General features: G+C 43.4%; 1 protein-coding gene across 1 annotated transcript in view; it reads left to right on the forward strand.

Moving 5' to 3' along the window:
- The first annotated feature begins 4,893 nt into the window (after positions 1-4,893).
- SV2C (synaptic vesicle glycoprotein 2C) overlaps positions 4,894-22,570 on the forward strand; it is a 251,350-nt gene continuing 233,673 nt past the window's right edge. Inside the window, exon 1 of the mRNA XM_082376648.1 lies at positions 4,894-5,572. The gene's annotated coding sequence lies outside the window, so the exon portion shown is untranslated. The remainder of the gene's footprint in view (positions 5,573-22,570) is intronic.

Consider the following 22,570-nt stretch of genomic DNA (forward strand, 5'->3'; position numbering starts at 1 on the left):
TAGAAAGAGGGGCATATACTTCAATTTTGTAATTGTTTTTACAGATCTTAAAAGACCTGGCCATCAAGTAAAAAAGATTGGTAGTGTCATGTCTAGCAGAAAGGGAACTTATGATTCATGAAGCTGCAGTCAGTCACAGAAGTTCAAAATAGGAGGTTATTTGGATATAGCAAAAACTCTTCCAAATCAGGCACCACCTCCTTCAGGGCACATGAGACCATATAACATTTTATTTACTATTTCTTGAATTTATTTTTCAGTCATGATTAATATAATAATTATTATATTATATGATTAATGTAATAGTCATAATAATGACTACTACCATTAAGGCTTTAAACTCTAAACAAATTATAGATTTGGTTGTGAGATGGTATGAATTTTAATAGAATTGCAAGCCCTTCTGTAAAATACAAAGAAAAGTACTTAGTAGTCTGTGTAAAACTGTGTTGCTAAATGTATGTGTGCAATTAAAAAACTGGTGGATCCCTGAATAAAATCAGGGTTCTTTAAGGAGATGTGTATGTGTGTGTGGAAGTTGGATTGGATGTTGGTAATGCAGTCAGCAGAGTTGGATAGAAGGTTGATTTGGTGCCTTTTCAAATAGGATTGGTCATTCCTTATAGTTTCCTATTGCTTACAAATATTTTTAACCTTGTCTTTTATTTTTCTTCAAGTAAAATAAGAATTGTGACCAATAATTCCAACATTTGAAGTCTTTTTTTAAGGAAAGACTGAAGTTTCTTCTGTTATATCTGCTGACTCTCCTTCCTGGTGCCATCCTTCCTTGTGTGTTCAGTTGTGTGCTTCTGATTTCCATTAAAAACTTATTTGAGGGAATTTTTTTTGAAGGCTAGGAGGAAGGAGAGCGCCTCCAAAAAGTATGTGCATTTCCTTTTGCCAGTGCCCTGGGAAATTACCAGCCCAATATTAAATTGAGTTCACAGTTTAAAGAAAATTTGGAATTTTTTTACTTTTAAGTAAAACATTCTAAAGCACAGAGCCCCCTCATCAAAGCTTCCTCAGGACTACAGGAATGAACATCTTTGTGTATATTAAATTTGCACAGATTAAGGCAGGATTAGAGTTTAGGCAGTGACCTTAAGCTAGGAGCTAAAATTGTCAGGAAAGGTGCAGAGTGACCTGGAGGTCTGAACATGAAATCAACATTTAAAACTAGTGGGTGATATAGCACAGGGAACTATATTCAATGTCTTGTAATAACCTATAATAGAAAAGAATCTGAAAAAGAACATATATACGTGTACACGAATCACTTTGCTGCACACCTGAAACTAACACAACATTGTGAATTAACTATACTTCAATAAAAAAAAAGTAATGGGTGAAATAACCTGCTGGGGTGAGATTCAAAGCTGTAGGTTTTAGGGAGAAGGGATGAAGAATGTTCTGAAAGCAGCAATGAGGAACAAGAAAGACATCACCTTCCTACCTCCTGCCGGTGATATAAGAACTGGAGAAGGAAAAAACAGCCACCACTTGAGAGGGCTGCAGGGGAGCAGCCTCCTGGGGGGAGAACGAGGCTTCCATGAGAGCCGGAAGTGAAGGGAACACTCAGAGAAGAGGCTAAGGATAAAGGACATTTTGCTAATGGTGGATTGTGCATTCCATAAGGCCTAGTCAAGGGTTTCAGGAATTGGTTAGGGAGAAAAGGACAAAATACAGGATGTGCTGAGCCTTGTGAGCATTAGAATGTAGAGAAGTGCACTTGGAATTCTGGGGCTGCTTGTGACAGGCTTTAAGGGCTTAATGAGATTAATATTAGGTTCAAGACACAGAGTGTTGGGAAAGCTCTGAGTACTGGGGGGTGAGAAGGGTGGGTGTCTATGCCTCGCTCTTGATTCCTGATGATGAAAGTAAGGAGAACTGGAAAGGTGTGGCCATGCTGCAAGGGTGTGAGGCTCTCTCTAGACCCTGGTTCTGGAAGCTAGGTGTTACTCTGAGCTTGCAGGGGCATCATATAGAACTAGCCCTCCATGGCACAGCCTTTGGAAAACCTCGCTCTGGTTACTAAAAGGGGAAAGGGGACTAATATTTATTCTGTGCCCACTATGTGCTAGGCACTGTGCTTCTTGAATATGGTATCAAATTTAATCACCATGCTTCTGTACTTAGTATGAATTATTTGTATTGAACCCATTTTGTAGATGTGAGGACAGATCTTTGATATTCCTTAGGTGTCTTTATTAGCTTGCTTTCTAGCGTCACAAGTACCCACTACACAGAGGAATAAAATTCCTGATTTGTAGGTGTGTAGTGACTTTAGAACACTGGGATTTTGTGGGGACAAGGCACGTGTCCCCTTTACCCGTCATCAGCTCCTGCAAGGCAAGTGTTTTAAGGAAACATGTCCTTATAATGGAGGTATGAAGAAGACTGTTCTGAGTGCCTGATCCAATAGGCCTGGGGCCAAGGGGTGCACCAGGTGAGACCCAATAAGGAGAACGGCCCTGGAGGGCAAGCCAAGGAGCCTCTGCACACCATCACTGTGAGCAAATGTGTGCTGTGCTCCAGAGACACAACATGAAAATACCTTCCTCCAGCACAACCTGGTCTTAAATTGGCCATTTCCTGCAAACACACAATCAGGAATTTTCCTGTAGGAGCTATTATCTTCAAGTTCATCAAGACATGAAAACTCAGCAGCAAGAAAATTTATACACTCCTTTAAATATCTTCCATGGACAGCACAGGGGAATGATTTAAAGGAGAGAGAGCATAAGACAAAGCATGTTGATCATTTTTAAGATTTGTTTCATAGTTTTCTGAACTATCACTGGAGAAATAATCCATTATACTGTGACATTTAGGGGGAAGTTCTCAAGAGGGTATCCACTTGGGAACCCAATGAATTACCAGCACATTTTGCAGTTGAGAGCTCAGAATTTTATATATATATATATATATATATATATATATATATATAAAATATGTAGGCGATCTGGGACGATTTATGATTTAAAAAATTTTTACAATTCTATTTCCAATGCTGGATTTATAGGCACTCCCATGAGGCATATTTTCCTTCTCATGGTAACAACAATAATTTTAGCCTACATAATTAAATAATTTGTTAATGTAGAAGGATCCATGATATACAAATGAGTATGATCTTCAGGTTGCCTGACCACTTTTCAGCAGCACACATGGTCGCAAACTGCAAAGTCATTTTTTTTTTTAACATCTTTATTGGAGTATAATTGCTTTACAATGGTGTGTTACTTTCTGCTTTATAACAAAGTGAATCAGCTATACATATACATATATCCCCATATCTCCTCCTTCTTGCATCTCCCTCCCACCCTCCTTATCCCCTCTAGGTGGTCACAAAGCACAGAGCTGATCTCCCTGTGCTATGTGGCTGCTTCCCACTAGCTATCTATTTTACATTTGGTAGTGTATGTATGTCCATGCCACTCTCTTCGTCACAGCTTACCCTTCCCACTCCCTGTGTCCTCAAGTCCATTCTCTACATCTGCGTCTTTATTCCTGTCCTGCCCTAGGTTCTTCAGAACCTTTTTTTTAGATTCCATATATATGTGTTAGCATACGGTATTTGTTTTTCTCTTTCTGACTTACTTCACTCTGTATGACAGACTCTAGGTCCATCCACCTCACTACAAATACCTCCATTTCATTTCTTTTTATGGCTGAGTAATATTCCATTGTATATATGTGCCACATCTTCTTTATCCATTCATCTGTTGATGGACACTTAGGTTGCTTCCATGTCCTGGCTATTGTAAATAGAGCTGCAATGAACATTGTGGTACATGACTCTTTTTGAATTATGGTTTTCTCAGGGTATATGCCCAGTAGCAAACTGCAAAGTCTTTAACCAAAACAAGACCCAGGCGGGCTTTCAAAGAGCAGTGCAGCAAGTGTAGGTTCCATGGGACACGGGAATCCTAATTCAAATTCTAGAGTGCCCAAAATGGAGAGAAGGGAAAGTTACAGGCTAAGGATTGTATTTTCTTCCTTCCATAGTATCAGGCATAGTGGCACAAACCAAGCCGGAAAGCTCACATTACAACACTGCTCAGGGTGAACCGCCTCATTCCCACCACCCTCTCTGGGCAGCAGGCTGCCTAAGGTGCCAGATACCTCCTTTTCCCCGCACATGTACATGTAATATTTATATCCACACGTCCGTCCATTCAATCATCCAGGCATATTTACACGAATAGAACACATTGGGAGATAGAGTGTGTGTGTGTGTGTGTGTGTGTGTGGTTTCCACCCACGGCAGCCTACATAGGCGCTGCGCTTTGTCTCTCTTCGGGGCACCCATCATCCGAGCAGTGATCGCGGGGAAGGCACCTGCCTGTGCGGCCGCTTCCCGCCCCGCTTGGGTTCCGTGTGAGCGCGGAGCTGGCTGGGTCGGGGACAAGGGGAAGCCCCCTTCCCGCAGCGTCTAGGTGGCCGCGCGGGAGGTGGTGCTGAGGGCGCTGTGAGGGTGGGAAGGAGGAAGGGGCGGCGGCGCGAGGCCCGCGGGGGGCAACGCCCTCTCTTGCCGCTGCGAGGTGGCCACGCCAGCCTTGGGTGTGGCCTCGTCGAGGCAGGTTTCTCCCGAGCCGCCGAACCCGGCCGCTTTGAAATGGGGGAAGCTCCAGCTGGGGTCTCCAGCACTGCGAGGGGCGAAATGTTCCTAAAAATACAAAATTCCCTTGGCTATTTAAAAAATTTTTTTTATTAGGTAGTTTCCCCCCAAAAGGCCATTTCAAATGTCTGCTTGGGAGTCCGGCTATCTGGCCCTACCTGGCATTGGGGTGACGCGAGGCACCAAAGTTTCCACCTGTCGGCTCCTGCTGCGCCGCAAGCCTTGCCTCGAGTTGTCTATCAGCGTGGGGGTGGGGAGGAGGAATAGGCAACCTCGCCCAGCCTGGGGGCTCCCAGGAAGCCGAGTCAAAGTTAACAGGTCAGTCCCAGGCCCAGAAATAGGAGGCAAATCCTTTTCCCCCTGGCACTAGCCGGGTCCAGCCCTCAGAATTCCTTGTTGTCCCACCGGACAGACTCGGGGCGCCGCCCGCGGGTGCGCAATGCATAGTCACACCCAGTGACTAATTAAGAACTGAGGCCCTTTCCATCATTCTGCTGCGAACTCGGAGCCCTGGCTTCTCCAAAAGTACCAGCGACTTGGGGGTGGCCCTACCCACCCCCATCCCGCGCAGCTGCAGCGCCTCGCTCCCTGACTTCCCGGGGCGCGTCAGCCCACCCCGCAGCAAATCGTGCGTAGCTCACGCCTCCCACGCGCGCAGTGACTCCCTCCCTGCGCGCCGCTAGTACTCGCGCCACGCCGTCTCCGGGCACTGCAGCACCGCGGGGGAGGAGGCGAGGCGAGGCGGCGGCGGCGCAGGAGGTCCGCAGAGTGCGAGCCCCGAGCCACTTTCTCGCCCCTCCTCTCGCCGCTGACCCGCTCGGAGGAGTCACCACTCCGTGCGCCGCAGGAGAGAGCGGCAGACGGAGGCGGCCCCGAGGAGCGAGCCCGAGCGGCGGCCGCCGCTGAAGCGCTGACACCATCCTGGGCAGGGGGTCCCCGGCGACTGGAGCGGTGAGTGAGGGACCCCGGCAGCGTTGGCGGGTTTTCCCAACGCTACTTTATTTCCCTTCCGGACCCGCTGGCCGGGCGCTGCAGCCTGGGGAACTTTTCGTAGCCTTTTAGAAGAGCAACTTTGCCCCACCTGCCCCCGGGGAAGGGGTTGCAGGTGCCAGGTGCTGCCGGCCGGGCGCCTTTGCCGGAGCAGGACCGAGGAAGTCTGGGGTAAAGCAGATGGAGTGACCCCCGGTTGCCCGGGGTAGGTCAGGGGATGCGGGCGCACTTTATCCCAGATCCCCGGGGGAGGCAGGTAGGCAGCCGCGGGGATGCGGGGGCCACGCTCGCCTTCTGTAGGGACCTCCACCATCCTTTGCTTGCGTGGTTCGACGGGCAGAGGAAGGCTGATTTAAAACAAGCAGCTCCTAAACCCTGGCCGGCTATCCGACCTGTATCCCCACCCAGCCTTGGGCTCAACTTTTAGCCGGGAATCCCTTTGTAGACGTGCGGGTGGCGGGAGGGCAAAGGCAGCCGCAGTAGGCGCTGCGGGAGCCTAAAAGAAACATCGGGAATTTTAAAACTATTCCACATAAATCCCCGAAGCCCCTGCCTAGCGTCTACGAGAGCACAAACGAGGGATGGAGAGCAGGGAAACGCGCGGGGCTGTTTTTGTCTGCGCTTGCCTGCACTACGCCTTCATTCAGTAAAAGCCTATTGACCGCCTGCTGTGGCCAGGCGCAGCGAAATAGACTCACTGGCGTGAGGCTCAGCGGGGAGAGGGGCCATGACCCGTAAACTAACTAACTACCCAAGTAATTTCAGGTGGCGAGGAGGGCTGTGGAGGTGATCACCCAACCTAATTGACCCTTTCTCTTGGCGGGCTCTTTCCCCTCCTCCTGGGTTCTAGAACTGGGAAGACTTTTCTCTCGAGTGCCTAGGGGACCGCCCCGGGCTGGGCCCACTAGGACTGCGGAATATGGTGAAGAACTTGGCAGGGGGCAGCAGGCACCTCGCCGCAGATGTAGAACTCAGAGCTTTGGTGTGGGCGTGCAGGGACCTTAAGCGCCCGGCGCGCGGAGGCGGAGAGGGAGGGCTGAGTCCCAGGGGCTGGAGGTGCTGCCTGGAAGGCTGGAGCCGGGGTCGGGGGGGAGGTGGGAGCGTGGGGGGTGGGGTGGGGTAGGGGAGGGCGTTAGCGTCACTGGCTACGTGTGCGAGTGATGCAAATGCAGACTCGGGGGCGGGGGCGGGGGATGGGGAGGCGCCGGAGTCTCGGTCCGGGAGCGCGCGCGTGTGCGTCAAAGGCTCCCGGGTGATGGATGCCGGTCAGCGCACCCGGCACGGACAGCCGCGACCCGGCGAGGCGCGGTGGGGGAGACGAGGGGGATAGGGCGGGACCCGGCAGACTGCTGCGGGGGCGGGCGGGCGCTGGCGCCAGGCGGCTAGCGAATCCCCGCCGGCCCGGGGCTGCGGGTGGGCAGGAGGCTCCGCAGTGCGCCGCAGTGCCGGGAAGGCGCCGCAGCGGCCGGACGCTCCCCGGGGGACCGAGAAGATGGGGCTTCTTTCAAGGCGTCACCACAGGGATTCCCTGATGGTCTTCTCTCTCCTTGGACCTCCTCCCTTCATTCTTAGCTGACTGACGGCGCGAGAAAGAAAGTTGTTTCAGTTTAATTCTGATCCTTAATCCTGGAGGAGGATTTGGCATAAATCTCTTTGGCATCCACTCATTTTCAGTGGCACGTTCCGAAAGGCCTCGTGCTGGCGGCAAGTTTTCATGTGAAAGCTTCGAGGCTGAGGTTCTTCAGATACCGTAAGGCTAATCCATTCCTTCGCCATTCTTCAGGAGTTTTGTCAGGAGGCCTGGCCTCTAAGTGGAGCTGAGAAAGGCTTGCAAAACGATGTGCCGCATTCCTTCTTTATAACCTAAAAATATGTTTAAAACAGTACTACAAATGCATTCCGTGGTAGAGATTAAAAAGCCCAATCCATGATTCATTCTATATATTAACCAAAAAAAGGACCCTACTTTCTGGAAACCTAATGGCAGAGGTTCTTCTACTGGCTTTCCTGAATGAGCCCAAATCTGCCTTACGTAGGGGGATAGTGGGGTGGAGTTAAGGGAGGAAGGAGGAAAAGCAGTTATTAAAGAGCCCACAGACAAAGATCCTAGTCTCATTTTCCCAAGTATTATGTTATGTCACCTTATGTTATGGGCAAGTGACTTACCCTCTTGCGTTCATCCTCCCTGTTTGAGAAATGTGAAAAATAGCTGAGACCAGCTCTTACTAAAAAGTTGCTTTGGGGACAAAAGAGTCTCAGAGAGTTTTGGACATACAAATTCTCTATGAATGGAAAATATTATGAAACAAAGGCCCTTTAAGGAGAAAGAAAACACTTACCTTTAAAAAAATTCTGGAGACTTCCTTGGGCACTGTTCCTTTAATGAAACTTGGCCTCCAGTGTCAGCAAATGCGGACAATAGACTTTTCCTAGCAGTCTAATATAAAATCAAATGCCATTAGCTGCTGGCTATCTGGAGAAGGGGTGTGGGGGAGAAGCTCTGGATTACATCTGAGTGTTTTTGGTGATGTGGTAGATCAAATTTATTTTTCATGACTCAACGACATTTAAAAGTAGCTTCTCTGGTCTGAGCAGCAGACTAGCCGACAAGCTTTTAGGTAAAAATCCTACTCATTATTAATGCTGTCATATTCTGTAAGTGTGGAAGGTCCCTCAGAGAACAGGATGCAGTTTCCACCCTCAAGGCGATTACCGCAAAAGGCATCAAAATCTGCAGTATATTACGTGACCACGAGTACCAGAAAATCCATTTCCTATAATTAGGGATATTAGCTCTTCTTCTGAGGGAAACTTGTTGATGACATATTTCATGAATGAAAACATCTGATGTGTCAAAATGCCTTCCTAACCAGATCACTATGTTGTTATTCATGTTACTCATGCGTAACGGTAGATTTCTGTGAAGAGTAAAAGTTAAAATGTCCTTTTTATTCTATGCGGCTGCATCAGGGGAAAATCTATGATTGACCAGTGCTTCTTGGTTCTGTGTTGCTGAGGTTTCTGTCTGAGCCACGGTTTACAACGTGTATATCATTGCTCGTTTAACACAAACTCATCATTTAGATGAAGTCTGTTTGTAAACCTAGGAGAGGCAGCTCCGTGCCCCCAGCTGCTCGTGCAGTTTTGGTCCAACATTGCTAAATTAGGTTTGGTTTTGCTTTTTAAATTCCAGCTCTATTGAGCAGCCATTGCAAAATGTTGCAGTGGATAGAATTTGAAGCTTCTTTCTTTTTGACACAGCTGAAATAACAATGGAGGATGAAGTTACTGTTTTAATTCTGGCTGAAAATATGTTGTAAGAGGGTATAAAGCCGCCATTTAGTTTTATCACAAACACCCTTTGTAATTAGGAAGGGTCAGTAGCGGTTGCATATCACGATGGCTTCCCTTATTGGGACGAAGTGAACAAAATGAAATGGATGGAGGGGGTGAATTGGATGGTTTGGTCCTTTCTGGTGCTAATATTCTTTTCCTCTGTGAAATATAGAAATATATGATGAGTTATAGTTTAAATTTGAACTTTTCTTATAAATAGAATATAAGAAATGTTTTTGATTAACTCATACTGCAATTTTACATGGGGCTATGGGCTTTGTTTTTGTAGCGTAGTCTGTTAGATTTTGTATTATGCCATGAGGGGTATGAGTTAAAACGTTTTTAAAAGACCAAATTTGAAAAATAATCTCAGCTTGACGTGAAGTGGATATTCAGATCAATTTAATGTGACAACATTTTAAATGTTTTCTCTTGACTACCTAATGCACACCATGCCTGCTATATCTTTTCCTGTGGACCGTATGTAATACAAATGATTAAGACCAGACACTGAGAACTATATTGATGGGTTTTAGTCTTCTTATAGCACTTGGGCCCTCTTACAGTTCAAGAGCACAATGAGATTTATGACAAGTTAGACTAAGTGCTTTCTCCTGTCATTTGCCACTGTTTGAAAATCTTATGAACTAGAATCCTAGAATAGCCTAATAGATCAGGGCTCTCAAATAGTCATGTGTATCATACTTTCCAGGGGAGCTTGTTCAAATGGAGGTTTCTGAGCCCCATCCTAGACATTCTAAATGAGTGGTTTCATGGGTGGGCCCGGAGTATGCTGTTTATCAGGCTCTGCCACGTGGGTTGGATGCTGTCGTTTGGGGACCACAGTTGTAGGAACACTTGAACTAGTACTGGGCAGTGCAGCAAGGACCCAGAATGCATGGGCTTTCTAAGCTATGTTGTTCTCTTTGATATTTATGGACTGTCTACTTGAAGCTCTCAGAGGAATCACATTCTAGCTGGCAAGGAGGATTCAAGGTGGCTAACTTCTTTGGTAAGTCAGAGGCAGAGTGAGTGAGGTAGGTGTTTGGGAAGGACTCTGTGGAGACAGATGGGCACAGGCAGAGCGAATATTATATGTAACCGGTCAGTCTAGTGGCATAAAGACTGAAAACCTTAGCCTTCAAAGCCTTCAGGGCTCTAGGTGGTCTGGCCCCCGCTCACTTCCGTAACCTCATGTTACATAACCCCCAAACCTCTCCCATCCTAGCAACTTCAAACATCAGTCTTCTCCTGCCATGGCAACCTCCAACATGCCTTTGTCACATTAATGCTTTATGTTATTCAGATTTTAGTCCAGTCTTCTCTTTCTGGGGAAGCCTCCCAAACCTCTTTTGTGGGGTTAAAATTCCCTCTCCCATCACAGTGTACTTTTCCTTATATATAAGGTTGTCAGAGGAAAAGAGGATGCTCAGTTAAATTTGAATTCATTTTTAACATAAATGTCTCAAATATTGCATGAGACATATTTATGTTAAAACATTACTTACTGTTTATATGAAATTTAAATTTATCTGGGCATCCTGTAGTTTTATTTGCTATATCTGGCAACTCTGTTTATAAAGCTCGTTAATTTTACCATTTCCCTTTTTTTAAAACATGAGATTCTTTCATTAATATCTATCTCTCCTGACTAAACTGTTAAGCTCCAGGAGGCCAAGGACAGGATTAGGGAGAGGTGGTAGTTTTGTTTTGCTGTTTTCTCCCTAGTGTCTAAAGAGCTCAGTAAATACTGTCGGATGAATTAATGAGCCGTTTGAGAAAAATGGGGTAACCATAGACAAGTTTCTTAACCTCTCAGAGCCTTAATTTCTCCAGCTGTGAAAAGGTCATTTTTATATCTACTTTTTAGGATTGTGTGTGAAAGTTAAATAGGGAAAATATACATAAAGCTCCTAGCATGTTACTTTGTAGGCACTGTGCATTAAAAGGTGCCTTTTCTCTTCTCCTAATGTTTGTCTTGTAAAATGAAAGGATTCCGCTTTAATGTATGAAATCCTACTTCCTTTTTATTATAACGCAATCCTGAATGTTTCTGGAGTATTTACCAAATGCACAGTACTCTGGAGATTGAGCTATGCAGTTATAGCGGTGCACCCATCTGTGGAATGGTGACTCCTGAGGCTGGCTTCATGGGCCTGTGGCATGTGCAGTCACATAGGGTCTCACACTTGGAAGGGCCTTTTGTTTGATTTATGCTCTGCCTTCACCTTGTGAAGTTCCTTGAACAAGGTCCCCCGTTTTCCTTTTGCATTGGACCTTGCCAGTTATGCTGTGGCTCCTGGTAACCTGTGCACATTTGCATTTAGCACATGCATCGGGAGCATTATATTTCGTCTTTATAATGACCCTGGCACCTCTCGTTACTCAGAGAACTTGTGATTTTCCCCAGATACATGGCTTATAATTGACTGAACCAATGTCCTTTGCACTGTCTTCACCTGATTACGACCACCCCTTGTGTCCACACTTTTGACTGAGCATCAGGAACTTTGGAAGAACTAGCCTTAGGTCTCCTATTCTTAGCTCACCTCCGTGGGCCTTCCCTCCCCATAGCTGCTCCTGCGATTGCTGAAACAGGATCTTGAAGTTCCAGGTCTGCCTTTGTAGGAAAATCAGGACCACCAGCCGTTGTTTTAGACACTATCTCCTCCAATATTCAGGTTTTTAAATCTGCAGGTTCACCCAAGATAAATAGTGATCTTGGAAGGCTGAAATTTTTCTAAGAGAAATATCCGAGATGTTTGTTCTTTGCTCTAGATTACTCAGATGAGTCACGTGGCACTGGAGCCTCTGCAGGAGGGAACAGCCATACATTTTGGCAGTGGGTAGAAAATGTGACCCACTTTGTCATTTCAAGCTCTGACTAGCCTGTTTTAAAATATACTCATCTTAATATTACTTTTTAGTAGTTCTAAGCATGCCATTTTTTTCTTTATGCCATTTTTGTGCTTATGTGTGTTTGTAGTTAAGAAGTGACTCCAGTGATTCCATGGGGCCATTCTCAAGTTTGCCCTCCTACTATTATTATTTTTAACACGTGACAGCATGCCCCCAGTTCTTGCACATTAAACACAGTATGAGCTGCATTGAACACACAAATACTTTAAGTATAAAGATTATTATTTTTTGAAGTATCCAGTTAAATCTGCAGCCTGGGTTTCCTATTGGCCACATCAGTGTAGAGGTAGAATTATAGACCCACAACAGCCTCTACAGTCATTTCTCCAGTTCTATTCCTCCCCCAGTTGTGGATTCCCAGCCTTCTTTAAAGATTTCTCAGTTTCTTTGAGTCCTCAGGGGTCACTCCTGCAGTCCTTGTCCCTAGTTCCCTGCAGCAACGTCACTACGGTGCTGCCGAACCTGCTTCCCTTTGCCCAGGACGTCCTGGCTCCAGTACCGTAGAATCTGCTGATGCCACCATGTGCTCTTAATGTCCCTGGGGAGCTTAGAGAATGTGTGAATGCTTGGGGGCTGGTGAAAGGACACTTCAAGTGACACAGTGTCCTGCATTCACATTTACTTGTCCCCGCTGATGCTGGCCCATTGTTCTAGGATTATAAATAGTGGGTCTGAAATTGCCTTTCGCTTGGGATGAGCCCTGTCCTGGGAGACGTCTTAGTCCCTCCCTTTTAGACATACTAAGAGGTATCAGAATATTCAGATAAATCATCAGAATTTTGTAAGGATGTTCATGGCATCATTATTTGCAATAGTGAAAAATTAGAAACAACCTAAATGCTCATCAGAGGATGATTACATCAGTTACGGTGCGTTTAAATAATGAAATATTACACAGCCATTGAAACGAATGAGGTGAACCTATACGTACTGGAACTATTTGGAAGATATGTTATTAGTTAAAAATATAGCAGTTTATTGACCAGAATATTTGTTATGTCTCTATTAAAAAATTAAGGTAGTTAAAAAGTCTGGAAGGATGAAGACCAAACTATTTGGGGAAAAAGATGGAGAGGACCTGACACTTTTACTTGATACATTTCTCAATCATTTGAGTTTTCAACAATAAGCACATATTAGTTTTATAATTAAGGCATCAGTAAAGGTGGTGAAAGTTAATTTCAAGATGTCCCTGTGATGCTATTTCTCAAATGTATTTAATAAATATAAATATGTCTCAATTAATGTTTAAGTGGTAGAAAGCAATGCCGGTTTTTCCTGTGGATACTTTTCTAGTCCATAATACCAGTGAAGTAATCAAAGTTGTGAGAACATAAATTAGTTATGTTCCATAAAACTGTTTTCATTTTGAATGAAAAAAGACAGATACCTATAAACGTTTGATACAACGGCCCTTGAGAATGACTGCTCATTGCTGACCTAGGTTGTTACAGCTGAGGACCTCCCTCCTCCCACCACCGCTGTTCTCAGTAAGTCTTAAGTGTCCAATAGCTGTCGTAAGCCTATATTAATATGCTGCATGTTTTGCTTTGAGGGACATTATTTATTCTACTGTGACCGTGTATTTGATGGGATTGGAGATTGGCAGTTTTTTATCTTCTCTTCTCGTGGACCTGGAATGTCCTCCCTCCCACCGTCTCTCCTCCTCCCCTTCCCAACATCTGCACATTGGTCCATGGAAAAGGCTCCTACCCGTCCTCCAAGCCTCAGCTTAAAACTCACTTTTCATGACCCTCCATGGCGGAGTTCGGGCCCCTTTCTCTGACTCTCCCAGTCCCCTTGCAGCCACACTGAAGGAGTGCGTCTCACACTGTGTAATTGTGGCCTCTCTACAGGAGCTTTCCTGAGTCCCTTGGCTCAGGAGTCCCTAGACTCTGTGTCCCTTGAACTTCAAGGGAAGAGGCCAAGTCATTGGGATCTTTGTAACCCCTGGCGCTGGACACGTAGAGGCTAAAAACCTTTTAAATTATTTTAAAATATTTTTTATTGCAGTGTAATACAGAGAGAAAAGTGGGCATATTAAAAGCAGATAGCTGAATTGATCTTTATAAACTGAGAGCATCTCTTTAACCAGCACCCAGATCATGAAGGAGATTATTCCCAGTGCCCCAGAAGCCCCTTGCATGTCCCTTCCAGTCATAACCTCTTCTGCTATCCTGACTTCACTCCTCTGGAGTCGCCTAACACAGCTCTCCCTGTCCTGCCCAGATGCCCATTTTATTCATGCCCATGGTCTGGGAAACTGCTTACTAGAGCCTTACCCCTGCCGCCTGTGACCCAAGTCTAAGTTCCTCATGGGCAGTTCTGTCATTTGATCTCCACTTTTATCAGATTGAATAAGGTTCCTTCTGTTTCTAACTTGCTGAAATTTCATATGAATGTGTATAGAATTTAATGCTTTTAAGCTTCTGATTAATTACAAAATCATTTCTTTTTAATAGATAAAGACTCCAGGTTTCTATTTCTTCTTGTGTCAGTTTTGGTAAGCTGCATTAAAAAAAAAAAAAAAAGAAATTTATTAGTTTTATCCAGATTGTCAGATTTATTGCATAGTTACTTATAATCACTGCTTTGTTTTTATTTTGTGAACTCTGTGATTCTTGTATCTAATTGTATTTTCTTCATTGCTTTGACTAGTTAGAAGCTTAGTCAATTTTTTTGTGTAGATTCTAGAAACTTTATGGAGTCATGTGGTGTTATATGAAGATCTTAAAAAATATATATGAATTATTTGAAATGCATCCCTATGTCATTTGAACCTGTAATCATTGCCTGTGGTTATATGTAATTTTTAAAACTCATTATTTCTTCTATTTATCATTGAATAACAACCCTAAAAATTCAGAACATTAGTAAGTAGAGTGACAGATATATTTAATTACTTTTAAAAATGTCTAAATGTTAGAAGCTAGGTTTGTAGAAGATACCAGTTCCTTTGAAGGCAAAAATGTTGACAAAAATCAAATACCCATGGGCCTTCTATGGGCCTACTGGTTATTTAATGCTATCCGTGTTTATAATCTGAAAGGATAAGTGAACCACGATTTGAATTTTGGTGACAGGGGTTTTATTTTGCGACAGCCATGGGCCTTGATCAATCCTCATTTCATCTCTGCCTGCCTTTACGTGAATCTGTCAGGCTGTGGCAGACTTTGCCTATTCTGTCCTTCAAGGTGATTGTAGGAAAGTGAGCTGCTGAGATGCCTGTTGGTGTGGTTCACGTAGGACTCTCCCAATACCCAGTGACTCATACAGCTAGTGACTCAGCATTGTGTGTTTATATAGCACCAATTAACTTCTACCTTTTCCCTAGATCCCACCCAGTCCTTCTTTTTCCCAGTGTCCACCTATTCCCTGTCCAACATCATGAATCTCTCATTGACTTTTCTACTTCTCCTTTAACCATACTTGCCCCTACTGCCTGTGCTGGGTGGGCAGGTATTTGCTAGACATTTATTACTATGTCATGCTGCCTTACCGCCACTCCAAAAGTTAGTAACTGAAAGCAATAATCATTTCTTTTCACCCATGCATCTGTAGATTGGCTTGGGGCTGGCTGATCTAGGTTGAGCTTTGCTGGGTTTTCTCTAAGTTGCAGATTACGTTCAGGTTTTTAATCCTCCTTGGAATAATTGGCTATCCAGTTCATATTTTTTTGCATGGAGATGGCAGAAGTACAGGAAAGGTGAGTGGAAACATGTGATGCCTCTTAAGGTAGGCTCTGAACTGATACCTTGTCCCTTCAGCCCACATTCCATTGACCAAAGACAATACATAGGACAGTTACACATAACAAAGCACTGGCTCACATACTGCACAACTTTCCAGTGTCTTAATAGATACCCATTTAGGTGAAAATTTTGTTTCTAGTACTTTAAGCTGAGACCTTTTTTCTGTTTTATATATAAACACAAGTATTTTTATATAGTTTTTATATACAGGAGTCAAACTACTTATAAATCAAGGGAAGATTTTATTTTGTTTCATTTAAACTCTTACCAAGAGCTGTTCATCATTTCCAGACATCACATCACCAGTAGTAACAAAACACTAGTTGTGATATTTAAGTTGCTAATAAACTCACCTGTATTTGTCTACATTGGTGGTTTTTGCATTCATGGTGATTCTACATTTAGAAGCAAGCATCTCTTGGGACTTCCCTCGTGGTCCAGTGGGTAAGATTCCATGCTGCCAATGCAGGGGTCCCTGGTTCGATCCCTGGTCGGGGAGATAGATCCTGCATGCATGCCGCAACTAAAGATCCCGCATGCTGCAACTAAGACCTGGCACAGCCAATAAATAAATAAATAAATATTTTTTAAAAAAAAGAAAGAAGCAAGCATCTCTTGTCTTCATTTTATATTCTAGAGTTGTTACACTGGGACATTTACATATTTTTAAACATTATTGTTTATTTGATTTCTCCTTATTACTGTTAGGATATTATATAGGTATTTTAAATTTATGTATGCAGATAGGTTATTTCATCTGAAAATTATTTAATAAGGCATTGCAAAATATATGGTGTTAGTAGGCGCTGTTGGACTGCTCTAAATTCTCTATATATTAGCACTGTGTGTAATAAGCCAGTTTATATTCGGGGGTGGGAAGGGGCGGGTTGTAACACAGGGAGGGCTCTTCCATCTTAGCACTGTGCCAGAAGGGAACATGCGCCTTCTGTGACGGTGGTCACATTACTCTCTAGCAGTGTTTGTGAAGGGAGGTGAGTGTGAGCTGGACCTGCCTTCAGGAATGGTGTGTCCATAGAGAATATACAAGCCTTTATCATAGTTCTGCTACTGAGGCTCACCCTAAATTCAGGCAGTCTGGGGATTTGGACTGTGAAGGCACTGAGGTTTTACTGTGCCGCTCTAATCTTGATTAGTGATGGGTAAGACCAGGGGAGGTTTAGAGGAGAGAAGAAACAGACAGATGTGTTCCGAGATGGCTGTTCCAACAACCATGGGGGATGCCCAGTAGGAATCTGGTGGTTTCTTTCTAACCCTGTTTTAAAAATACTATTATTTTCTGAGGCCACGGCCAGACAATGGATCCTGTGGGAGTCCCCTGCCAGAGTCTTCTGTGTGTGAGAGTAGGAGCCTCTGAATTGCTTCCAGAAGAGACTGACAAAAGAGGGAGTGAAAACTTGGTGACCTGTTTTGGTCCATAGGTCAAAGGTATGAATATTTTCCGATCAACTGAAATTGACGTAAGGGTAATTCAGAAGGACTAAATCAGAAGACGTGGAAAAAGCGACGCAGGACTGGATGATATATGCCGCTCTGCGTGCCTTTTACTCTAGAGTTGGAATATTGATAAGGGCATCACACTCTTTATCTGTGGCGAGCAGAGGACATGTTGTTGGAGCAGAGCTCGCTTCATTTACTGATAAATACATTACAGCTAATTGTTTTCCCAAGTGTTCATTACTGCGAACCTGAGTATGTAATGATCGTGTCTGCCTTTTGGAATACAGGTGTGTGTGCACAAGAAGGTTTGATTACATTCAAAGGCAGTAAGTTAAAAAAAAAAAAAAAACCATCCAAACCTGTAAAGGTTAACATACACTTCCCAGCAAATCTGAGGAGAAAACCCATGATTAATGTAATTGAATGTGAGACCCAGGAACACAGGCCATCTTATACTTGCAGCTTTATTTAACATCAGGAGGATGATGTGATTCTTCTTAAGGGCTGCTACCAGTGAATCCTACTAGCCGTGGAAGATTTGGAGGCATTTGAGCTCCACCTAAATTGCATGCTGATATGGCTTGAGCCAAGATTAAAAAGATGTTTTGGGACAAATAATTAATTCATTTACTCCCAACTTCTTGGCATTATACACTTCCTTATTATTACCGTATTACACAGTGCTGTGTTGATGACCATATCAGACATTTGGTGTAGCATCATATTGCATTTAATAAAGCTCCTAAATAAGATGGAGAATAATGATTCATGCTATGTCCAGTTGCTGGCTTAGAAGTTTTTTTCACTTAGTAGATGGTTTTGGAACTGGGTACTGCAAAATTTTAAAAATCAGACGATGAACTATCTTTGCCTAAGATTAAAGTGCAATAAAGTGTGGATCTGAGCTCTTGGGGCTCCCAGAGGTGCTTTTGAGGTTACTTCTGCACCTCCTGCTGGCTGTCTTAGCTGGTATATGTGTGTCTCTTGGGGGAGTGTGTGTGTGTGTGTGTGTGTGTGTGTGTGTGTGTGTGTCTTCATTTCCTCTTGCCCAGTGGTGATGGGTTGTGACATCTTCACTCAGGAAACCATGACAATGTTAAGTGCCTTCTCAGGGTCTTCTGATCACATTGTGCATTTCTGCTTGGAGGGGTTTCCTCTTTCTCATGAAAGGTATCTAATTGCTGATTTTCAGTCTGGCTGACAGATGATAACACAAAGTGCTCTTTCATAACAGTTTTCACCGTCTCTTTGTCATTTCTCAGTGGCAGCATTGGGAATCAGGATGTCCAGTTTCTTAGTGTGACAGCTTGTCACGCCAGCCACTGCACTCGTCCTTAGCCTGAAGGCTATTTGGATTTATATTCAAAAGAGTTCAGCTTACCTTCTAGTAATAGTGAGAGGGATTTATGATGATCTTTTCTGATCATGTGAGATTTTCCCTCTTTTCACTCAAGCTGAATTTTTCATTCAAAATTTCAAACTTAATTCTGAGAACCAGGGTGTATTTGTGTGTGTATGTTCCTTAGCTTAACAGATTTCTCATGTCTTAGAAGAGATAAAATTGGGAGTTGGTGATCAGATATGAATTCTGACTCTTAGTTGAATTTTTTAAATGTGCTAAAAGTCTCAAAATGTACAGCTCTTTCAGCAGATTGACCATAGTATTTTATTTGTAAAATGCTCAGTGAATATTTATAATGTCAATCAACTATAAAATCAGCAAATGTTTATTAGCTTTGTTAAATATTAGGATAATAAGAAAAGGAGGTGCTTTAGATAAATCATGGCATTTATTATTTAGTCCTGATTTTAGAAAAGCTGTCTTTTACCTCAACTGGAGGTCAAGCTTGGATATTTATTTATTTGTTTATTACCTCAAAAGCTACAATATGCTAAATGAAATAAATGCAGGTTCACAGTATGTAATGGAAACTAGCATCAAAACTACGTTTAATCCAATTTAGCCCCAGTTATTGCCCTTAAAGCATACTCTTTCTTATGAGATTCTAAAAGGTACTGGAGTTCATCTGGAGGTAAGAAAACAGATAAGTTATTTAATAACAGTCTTTAAGTATTTAAAAGGTTAAATGCACAAAAGATGGTGCCTACCTTTTCTTAACAGGAAACAGGAGAAAATAGACTTGAGTAGAAAATTGAATGAAATAGAAATTTCAATTCAATTTCAGTCAACAAATCGATCATCTCCCTTGTGCAGGGGATATGCTATGCTCATTAGGAAAAATGAGATCTGATGTCAAACATACAGACCTTGGAGGGATGGCTCTGACAAGTTACGTAGACATCCTGTAAAACAAGCAGTGGGAGTTCAGTGAAAGCAGTCCTAAACTCCATGGTGGTTTTAAGGCAGCAGAAGGATATTTGCCTAAGGCAGGGTTTCTCAATCTCAGCACTACTGATATTTGGGGCAAATAATTCTCTTTTGTGAGTGACTGTGCTGTGCATTTTAGGGGGATTAGCAGCATCCCTGGCTTCTACCCACTAGATGCCAGTAGTATTTTCCTCTCCAGCTGTCACAACCAAAAACATCTCCAAACATTGCCAGACATCTCAGGGTAGGAGTAGAGGGCATTGGAAATCACCCTTGTTGAGAACTGTGGACTTAAGGAGAAAAGAAAACCTTCAGAAGCCATCGTTTTTGAGATGAATCTTGAAGGGCAGGTGGGATTTTATCAGGCAGAGAGGGAGACGCAAGGTGTTTGAGGTAGAGGTGGCGCATACTGGGGGCAGGTGGGGAGTGGCAAATGATCCTGTTGGTCTGGGAGAGGGGCTTGTGAGGACCAGAATGTCAGCAGTGGTGGGAGATTGAGCTGCAAGGGTGAACAGGACTCCTTGACGGTCAGAGGCAGCAGTTTGGGCTCAGTTTGAGCAGGGAATTATGGTTATTAGAACTATACATTTAGAAAGGTGAATTTGAAATCAGGGGTGCAATGGCTTAGAGTAGGAAGAGCGTTGAGGTAGAGATGCCAGTTAGGAGTGGTCAATTTCAATTACTTCATATAGATGAACACCCGTTCTTCACTCATTCTGTGAGTTAGCCCGCAGGTATTTATTGCACCTGTACTAAGTGCTAGGCCCTGATCCAGCTCCTGGAGGTAGAACAGAGAACAAGAGCAGATAAAGTCCCTGTTCTCTTGGAAATTACATCCCAGAGTGGGAGAAGACAGACAATAAGCAAAAATGAAACTGTCAAAATAATCTTACAATGCTGTCTAAACTCTATGAAGACATTAAACAGTTGATGTGATCATCAGTGATTGGAAAGTCTGCTAATATTAGTGATAAAAACTCATTATTACAATGAACTAAGACATGCTAACAATTTTGTTGCGAAGAAATTGCCTTTACATCATCGTTTACTATAAGGTTCATCCCTAGGTGGCTAAAAATAGAGGTGAAATAGAATGTATTTCGTCCCTGTTGACATATGAAAGTATCTGTTATGAGAATATTTCTTTGTAAAATTAATCCTTGGAAAGGGATTTTACTTGCACGGCCACTGGAACATTGGACAATTCCTTTTAAAACAATGGACAGATTACAAGGGAAGAAGAAAGAAAGAAGGCTACTAACGTTTGCTGGGTTCCTAGCACACTCCAGCCATGCTTCTAGACATTTGTTATTTAGTTTTTATCATGTCCTAAGTCCCGGGCACCATTATCTCTCACTTGGAATAATGCAGCAACTTGCTAACAGGCCCTTAACATTTGCTGAGTTCCCAGCACACGCCAGCCAGGCATTTGTTATTTAGTTTTTATCATACCCTGAATCCCGACCACCATCATCTCTCCCTTGGAATAATGCAATAGCTTCCTAACAGGTCCTTTGGCCTTCAGTTTTGTCCCTTTTCAATTCTTTATTCAGAATGACTTTGTAAAACACAAAAAGACCATGTCCATTTCATATTAAAAGTCTCCAGTGGCTCCCCGTGGCTTTGAGTTCAATTAGCTATTTCTTACTAGGGCCACAGTGAACTACCTTAGGTCCTGGTGGCACCATGCTCTCCCTCTTCCTCCTCTGAGCCTTTCACCTGTCTGGAGGCTCTCGCCTTCACCCTTCACCCCACAGCTCGCCTAGCTAACTCTCACGCATCCTTCAAAACTCACCTAAAGGTAGTTTCCTTAGGGAAGTGTTAACCTGATCTTCCCAGGTCCGGTTTAGACGCCCTTTCAGCATGCAGCTGAACCACCTTCTCCGTATCCAGTGACAACACTTGCTGCTGTTTGTGAATGCTCATTTCCTTGCCTTGATTCTTGAAGGTTTATCCTTGTGGACCTAGCCGGTGACCCAGGGCCTGGCACAATCAAGGAATATTTGTGGAATGAATCACTAGAGGGTAGTGCATTTTAGAAATGAACAGGCCGAAGCTCAGAGAGCTTATGTTACTTGCTCAAGGTCACAGAACTGTAAATACTGGATTCAGACCTGTGGGGCTTCAGAATTCAGGTTCTCTGCATATACCGGGGGAGTCTGTGTAGTCTGTGGAGCTCCGTAAGAGCATTATAGAGACTCTTCGGCTTAGATGGTTTACTTGTAGCCTTGCTGAGAGGTGTTCAATAAATGTTCATTATTAATCAAACGGCAAACAAGACCCTGACTTTAAGCGGTCTCTTTCATCGATGTGCTTCTGTGATTATCACCAGCCTAGGGCTGCCAAGGCTTGAGTCCTCTGTGTTCATAGCCAATGGAGGCTTAGCATTTGGAAGAGCTAGATCTTGTTTTTCATTTGTTTGACTCAATATTCTGTTAGACATTTACGCAAGTGCTTTTTGTTACAGCACCTGGTATGCTTCATTCCCTGTCCCTTCCAATTCTGTTATAATGTCAGTCTGCAAAACCATATAAGGATGTGTGAGGAAGCTTTGGAGTATGTAAAAATGCATAGTTGAAACCACAAAAATATTCACTATGTTGTCTAATGGATTTGTAAAATGACAGCACCTTTGATTCATTATCTACCATTCTTTTAGTCCTCATGCCTATTTATAGTCACTGAAACACGAAGTAGAGAGGATTTTTGTTGTATTTTTCACCTGCATCTAAGCTCATTCATAATTTCATGACTTTAGTAAACAGCAGCATGTTTTTCTCAGGCATGTAGAAATTTAGAGAACAATTACAAAACAAAATGTTTCAAATAGTATAATGCTGAAATTCCTTTTGAATTTTAGTCCCCCTCTGGTATGTATCGTAAATGGGTGTGTAATGATTGTAGCAAAGCAACCTAAAGTTCTTTTCCTTCAAATCTGGGCTAATCTCTGGAGTTCTTGCCATAACCACTTCTGCCAGCCTAGGTGGGTTTGCATGTCAGCCTGTGACTTATAAGCTTCTTCACTGGGTAGTTCTAGCAATATGCTAACTACTATAGTAAGTTGGATTAATAGACTAATAATAATAACAAATATTTATTATTGTCTGGGTGCTCTTTGTTACAGCACCTAGACTATTTTCATACACAATCTCATTTAACCCTCAC

This window comes from Balaenoptera borealis (assembly GCF_965194805.1).
Source record: "Balaenoptera borealis genome assembly, chromosome: 2".
In the NCBI taxonomy this organism is placed as follows: Eukaryota; Metazoa; Chordata; class Mammalia; order Artiodactyla; family Balaenopteridae; genus Balaenoptera; species Balaenoptera borealis.